We start from the raw sequence: 8,131 nt of genomic DNA on the forward strand, positions 1-8,131 counted from the left end.
AAATGATGCGATATTTGCAGTTTGCTCTAAAATTATCTCGTAGAATTGAAGGCATTTCAGTTCAGCCAGCCGCCTTAATCGCCAGAAAGCATATGGCAAGCACCATCCAATCTCTGACTCATTATCTTCTCCTTGCAGAACAGCAACATGAATGAATGAATTCATTGACTGACTTTGGCCACCAAAGGACTTTAAATGATAGTTGGAGATATGTGAATACAAGAATCTAAACTTAAGCCGGGCAGTGGTGGTGTATGCCTTTAATCCCAGCACTCCAGAGGCAGAGGCAGGTGGATCTCTGTGAGTTCGAGGCCTGCCTGGTCTACAAAGTTGAGTTCCAGGACGACCAGGACTGTTACACAGAAAAGTCTTGTCTCGAAAAACAAGACAAACAAACAAAAAAGACCCTAAAATTAAACCAGATGTGGTAGCGTTCACCTATGATCCCAGCATTCTTGATGTGGAGGCAGGAGGATTAGCAGCTCCAGGCCATCTTTGGCTACCTGATGACTCTGAGGACAGTCTGACTTTATTACAAACCAACAACACTTAGAGTTCTTCACTGATCATACCAGGAACTGGGAACTACCAGAAATTGGGCAATAGGAAATAGTGTCTCCCCTTAGGAGACCAAGGGCGGGGACACCTAAGTTAGGTGACCTGAGAGGCCTGAAGAAGGATGTGACTCAGTCTGGGGAAGATGACAGGAGGTTTCTGGGAGGAGATGCATCGGCTTAACCCTCTTTGGGTTTTTGTTTTAATTTTTTTTTCTTGTTATTAGGGATGGTTTGGGTTTTGTCTTTCTGTGGTTTACTTATCAGTCTTTTTGTTTTGTTCCTGTTATGGTTTACACCAGGATGAAACCCAGATCTTCACTCAAGCAAGACAAACTCAAGCCCCATGGCCTCCCAGCCACACCTCCACACTGAGGCACCTTGAACTCAATGAACAAAGGAGAAAACAGGTCTATCAGGGATGGGGGGGGTTTAGTGAGGCAGAAGGAGCAGCATTGGAGAAGGGAATATGGATGGCAAGGGAGCCCCGATGAGTCCGGTACAACAGACAGACAGGGCCTGAGGCTGGGAAAGCCGGCAGGGCCAGGCTGTGCTCAGATGTTTGAGCTGAGAGCTTTGGGGAGCCAGGAAGAGAGGCAGAGGCCAAACTGGAGCTGGTCCCATGTTCTGGAGTCCCTGCAGGCATCCCTGCCTTCAAGGAAACAAACTTTGAAGAGGTAAGAATGAAAACTTGGTACAGCAGACTTGGTCAGTCGGACTGGATCCAAACTTCTAGAGTCCGATCCTGTGGTTTAATTTTCTTACACATTTAAATGGAGTAAGACTCCGGGGCGACCGTGTCCACGTGACAATTCTCATAACAAAGCTTCAGGAATGGCTACATCAAAATTCCCTTAGAAAACATCTGTTATAGCAAAGTACCTGAGACTTTTATCATAAGAATGAGTTCTGCTGGACGGTGCTGGCACATGCCTTTGATCCAAGCGCTTGGGATGCAGAGGCAGGTGGACCTCTGTGAGTTCGGGCCAGCATGGTCTATAGTGGAAGTTCCAGGACAGCCAGGGCTACGAAGAGAAACCCTGTCTCAAAAAAACCACAAAAACCATATATATTTTATATATATATATAATATATTTATTGATTATATATGATAGATATTATATACATACAATATAATATGAATATTATATATTACATTTATAATGATATATACATATTTTTTGAACCAACAACCTCCAAGGAGTTCAAGGCTGGTTTCTTCAACAGAGAGTTTGAAGCCAGCCTGGGCTACAGGAGATCCTGTGGAAAGAAAGCAAGGCAAGGACTGTAGCTCAGACTGCCTGCCCAGATTGCACAAGGCCCTGGGTACCATCCTTGGCACTGCACACGCAATAAAGAAAAGAGGCGGGGAGAGGAGAACACCCTTTGTCCCTTGGAATGCTACAACTTGTCCTGTGAGCAGAGGACCAGCAGGGTTAAAGTTCTATCCCCACGTAGACCCCTAAGTCACCCCGAGGAAGCTGGTATCAAAATAACCACCAAGTCTGAATTTTCTGTCTAGGTGAGAAAGAATGGAGCACAGAGACTGAGTGCAGTTGACGTGCTCACATTGAAGCAGGGTGACTGTCCCTTGAATCAGAAGTGATAGAAGGTGTCTAAGGCATGATGAGGTCAGCTCAGAAGGTGACCCATGGGACTAGGGACCAAGGAGCCAAGGTCTGCTCTGCTACCGCCCCCAGAGATGAACAGGGAGTTAGCAACCACTAACTTGGAGTTGGAATGAGCATTAGGGGTAGAGAGGGCTCCTCCTAAACCTCTAGCAGCCTCCCCTCCCTGCATCTTCTGGCCAGGTGCTAGACCTTCTCTTCAAATACTTCAAGCTTCTTTGTTAGTGTCCCCACAGGGCCCTATTCCTGTCACCACTGCTGACCCATAAGACATCATATGCAGCTAAACAGAGAATTCACAAAACAAGAACTACAAATGGCTGAAAGACATTTAAAGAAATGCTCAACATCCTTAATCATCAGAGAAATGCAAATCAAAACGACTCTGAGATACCACCTTACACCTGTTAGAATGGCTAAGATCAAAAACACCAATGACAACCAATGTTGGAGAGGATGTGGAGCAAAGGGAACACTCCTCCACTGTTGGTGGGAATGTAAACTTGTACAACCACTATGGAAATCAGTATGGCGGTTTCTCAGAAAATTAGGAATCAAACTACCTCAAGACCCAGCCATCCCACTCTTGGGCATATACCCAAAGAATGCTGATACATACCATAAAGATACATGCTCAGCTATGTTCATAGCAGCACTATTTGTAATAGCCAGAACCTGGAAACAACCTAGATGCCCATCAACGGAAGAATGGATGAAAAAAATGTGGTACATATACACAATGGAGTACTACTCAGCAGAGAAAAACAATGAAAGCATGAAATTTGCAGGCAAATGGATGGAACTAGAAAATATCATCCTGAGTGAGGTAACCCAAACCCAGAAAGACAGTTATGGTATGTACTCACTCATTGGTGGATTCTAGATATAAAATGAACAATCAGACCACAACCCATAGAACCATAGAGGCTATATATATATAGCATGGAGGTCCGTAGGACGACTGTGGCATATAATAAATTTCAGTTTTACTCAATTATTGAAAAAAAAATAGCCAAATGAATGGAAACACATGAACTATGAACCAAAGACTGAGGGGCTCCCAGCTGGATCAGGCCCTCTGAATAGGTGAGACAGTTGATTGGCTTGATCAGTTTGGGAGGCATTTAGGCAGTGGGACCAAGTCCTGTGCTCATTCCATGAGTTGGCTGTTTGAAACCAGGAACTTATGCAGGGACACTTGGCTCAGTCTGGGAGGAAGGGACTGGACCTCCCTGGACTGAGTCTACCAAGTCGATCACAGTCCTCGGGGGAGGACTTGTCCTGGAGGAGATGGGAATGGAGGGTGGGCTGGGGGTAAGGGGAGGGCGTGGGAGGGGGGAGAATAGGGGAACCCATGGCTGATATGTAGAACTGAATGGTATTGTAAAATAAAAAATATATATCAAAAAAAAAAAAAAGACATCATATGCACATAGAAGAGGCTCTTTCTCTTTAAGAGTGCTCTTAAACTGGGCGGCGGCGGCGGCACATGCCTTTAATCCCAGCACTCGGGAGGCAGAGGCAGGCGGATCTCTGTGAGTTTGAGGCCAGTCTGGACTACAGAGCGAGATCCAGGACAACAGAGAAACCCTGTCTCAAACAAACAAACAAACAGAGTGCTCTGAGAAGCTAAGGTGTAAGACAGACAGAGGCCGGAGTTACACCGGTTGTGAGCTGCCCAGCACGGGTGCTGATGACCAGACTCAGGTCCTCTGCACAAGCCGTGAACTCTCTTAACCACTGGGCCACCACTCCCGCCACCCGAGTTTTTATAAAGCAGGGGTGTCTCCGCCCCAAACAGACACAGGTGGGGCTCAGAGTGAATCTCGGGGAGTAGGGTTTCTGCCCCAACTCAGTCCTTGGACAGAGCCTGTTACCTCAGTGGTAATGGTTTTTCCTGGGCTGGACCCAGCTGGCTATCTCTATGCTGGGTTGACTGGAAAGGTAAGTGGATAAAAAGTCCGAGTGGTTTGGACTTTGCTCAGCCTTCCATTAGAACACAGGCCTGGACCTTTAGGCCTGACCCCATAGCCCGAGTCAGCTCTCTTTGGGACAGAGAGTTAGGAAGCAGTCTATGCTGTGAGTTCACAGCTCTCCTCCGTGCTCCCTGTCACGTGAGCTATCCTGAGCTAAATGATACGATGTGAAACATCCCGACATGGTTTTTAAAAATCAGACCTTTCTTTTGTTCTAGGATCAGTCTGAGACTTTTCAGGGGTTCTGGTCTAAAGATGAGTGTTCCCTCTAAAGAACTGCCTCTGCCCCAGCATCTCTCTCATAGCGCCCCCTCTCTCTTTCATTCATTCATTCACTCATTCTTTCTTTCTTTTTTATTTTGAGACTTGATTTCTCTGTGTAGTCCTGGCTATCCTGGATCTCACTCTGTGAGATCCTCCTGCTTCTGCCTCCTGAGTGCTGGGATCAAAGGTGTATGGGCCACCACCACTACCGCTGCCACCCACTCCCCCCCCACACACTCATTCTCACTCTTAACAATGCCCCTCTCCAGGCTTTAGAGGGAAGCCTGTCCTTCCGTAAGGTCCCACCATGCTTAGATCTCCAGACATAGTATTGTTTCTGTCTAGTGCTTCCTCCGACCTCACAGCATCATGACCTTGAGGCCCTTTCATCCATAAAGGTCATCCTGAAGCGGACTCTGTGTCAGCTTTCCTTTGAGGGCCAAGCTCTGGCTGCTATCTTACCCCCTTTTCAGCATCCCTTCTTCAAATGACCCCCAAGTATGTGCATGACTCTTAGCAAATGTAATCTCCACAATCCCCATCACTCTATAGGGGAAAAATCATATTGGGGTAAACTGACCGAAGAGTCAGATATGGCGGCTCATGCCTATAATCCCAGCGGCTGGGAGTCTACAGCAAGAAGATGGCCATGAGTTTACAGATATCCTGGGCTAAAATGTTGAGTTCCAGACTGACCTGTGCTACGGTGTGAGCCTGTCTCAAAAAAGAAAGCAGCAGCCGCTAAGGGTCAAGTGCTCTTCAGGGTCATTTCCCATCTTCGTCTTCAGCCCCAGAACCTTAACTACACACAGAAGGCAAGCACCTGGCGGCAACGTCCTTGTGGGAGTGGGTACAAGACAGCCCTCTGGTGCCAGTGACCTTTGACCACACGTGGCCTCTGAGCCTGTGGGAGAGCAGCCTGCAATTGTGGCAGATCTGGGGTTCAAGTCCACTGAGAGCTTAGTCCAAGAAGGTGAGGAATGAAGCCATCGGGAGTGAATCTACAAGAGCTGTTATCTGGTCCAGGCTCTCAAACGCCCTTCCGAACTCATTCCTGAAGCTCCTCCTTCATTTGCTCATTATCAAATATTCAGTCAACTGCCTCTGCGTGCCTGACACACTGCCTCCAGGGGCAGGGGAACAGCAAGGAACAGCTGTTGGTGTAGGGAGAGGAGCAGGCTTTGGACAGGTTCACACGGCTGCCTATACAGTTCCTAACTGGGATGCTGCTCTCGGGATCATGAATTTCTTCCTCGAGGTCATAGGGAGGGGACACTAAAGGTCTTAGAGCACAGACGTGAAAGGGTCATAAGATAATTGTTAGGGAGACTGCAGAGATGGCCCCACAGTTGAGAGCTTTGGCTGCTCTTCCATAGGACTTGGCTTCAATTCCTGAACCCACAGGATAGTTTACAACTGTCTGTAACCCCAAACCCAGGAATCTGATGCCTTCTTCTGGCCTTCATGGGCACCAGGCACACATGCGGCAAAACACCCACACACATAAAATAAGATTTTTTTGTTGTTGTTTTTTCTGAGACAGGGTTTCTCTGTGTAGCTTTGCACCTTTCCTGGGACTCACTTGGTAGCCCAGGCTGGCCTCGAACTCACAGAGATCCGCCTGGCTCTGCCTCCCGAGTGCTGGGATTAAAGGCGTGCACCACCAACACCCGGCCGTAAAATAAGATTTTTTTATTTGAGACCAGGTTTCTCTACATAACCCTGATGGTCCTGAAACTGAGCTCACAGAGATCCACCTGCCTCTGCCTCCAAACACTGAGATTAAAGGTGTGCGCCACTATGCCTGACTTAAAATAGGTTTGGTTGTTCTTAAAGAATAAATATATTTTTTCCGCAGTGGCTTACTGATCTTCCCTGATGTCGGCCTACTTTTTTGATTTGTATCTCAAAAAGTGTAACACTTAGCAGGGCATAGTGCTGCTTGCTTTAATCTTACAGCACTTGGGGTGCAGAGGCAGGCACATTGTGTGAGCTTGGGGCCAACCTGGTCTAAATGAGGGTTTCCAACCCAGTCAGAACTACACACTGAAACCCTGTATTCTTTTTTTTTAAAAAATAATTTATTTATTCTTATTTTGTGTACATTGGCATTTTGCCTGCATGTATGTCTGTGTGAGGGTGTCAGATCTTAGAATTACAGACACTTGTGAGCTGCCATATGGGTGCTGAGGATTGAACCCAGGTCCTCTTGAGGAGCAGTCAGTGCTCTTAACTGCTGAGCCATCTCTCCAGCCCCCAAACCCTGTCTTCTAAAGTGTGTGTGTGTGTGTGTGTGTGTGTGTGTGTGTGTGTATGTGTGTGTGTGTGTTTGTGTGTTTTCCTTTTCTCTTTTTTATATCTTCTTTGGCTATTGGCCAGACCCTAAGAACCCTTGCCCTGAGACTTTGGACATTCCCATTCTTTCTCTGAAGACCTTGCCCCATCCAGCTGTTCACCAAACTTCCTTGCTGGACTTTTCTTAAAACCTACTTCAAAAGGGATGGCTGTCTGTCTTCTTCTTAACCATCTCCCTCCTCCCTGAAACTATCGAGATTTTTTTAGCTTGTTTGCCTTGTTACTATCATTTTCTCTCAAATTATAATAAAATGATCCTTGAAGGAAAAACAACAAATCTTTTTGTTGCAGGATACCCTAAGCTGACCACAAATTCATGAGCCTCCAGCCTCAGCAAGTGCTGCCATTGTAGGTCTGCACCACCACACCCCTCTAAAAATAACTGTCCAATGGTTACATTTAGGAGGCTCAACTTACACCATGCAAGATATGTGTGCATGCCCTCTAATCAGTTCCCGATGCCCATGTCGGGTGGTTCATACCTGCCTGTGATTCCACCATCTTCCAGAAAGCGCACACCCATATGGACACATGGATAAAAAATAAATAAAAGGAAGTTAGGAGCCAGACTGGGCAGTACAGGGTGCCTGTCACAAAAAGAAAAGGAGAAGGAAACCTCAGAAATTCTGAAGGTGGCCCAAGACCTTGCCCATTCCAGGCATATGTTCTAAGCTACAGCTGCAACATACACTTACAGATACACATATACGTGGACACATACATACACATATTCATATAATTTTTTTGTTTATGTTAGAGACAGGGTTTCTCTGTGTAGCTCTGGCTGTCTTGAGAACTTGCTTGGTAGACCAGGCTGGCCTGGAGCTCTGAGATCCATCTGCCTCTGCCTCCCAAGTGATGGGATTAAAGGCTTGTACCACCACTGCCCAGCTACATATAACGTTTTAAAATTACATTCATTTGTCAAATGTGTGTGACACGATGTGTATGTGGAAGACAAGACAATGTCCAGGAGTTGGTACTCCTTGAGGCAAGGCCTCTTCCTGTTTCTGCGGTTCAGTGTGCCGCAGGCTAGCAGGCACAGAAGTCTCTATTTCAGCCTCCCATCTCGCCGAGGGAGTGCTGGGATTACAGATGTGCCACTGCATCTGGCTGTATGTGTATTCAGGGTTTAGAACTCAAGTTGTCAGGCTTGCTCTCAAGCGATCTTTACATCTCGAGACTCTGTCCAATGAACGGTTTTTTGTTTGTTTTTTGGTTTTCCTGAGACAGGGTTTCTCTGTGTAGTTTTGGCTGTTCAGGAATTCACTCTGTAGACCAGGCTGGCCTTGAACTCAGAGATCCTCCTGCCTCTGCCCACTGAGTGCTAGGATCAAAGGCATTCGCCACCACC

Source organism: Peromyscus maniculatus, chromosome 2, assembly GCF_049852395.1.
Source record: "Peromyscus maniculatus bairdii isolate BWxNUB_F1_BW_parent chromosome 2, HU_Pman_BW_mat_3.1, whole genome shotgun sequence".
Classification (NCBI taxonomy): domain Eukaryota; kingdom Metazoa; phylum Chordata; class Mammalia; order Rodentia; family Cricetidae; genus Peromyscus; species Peromyscus maniculatus.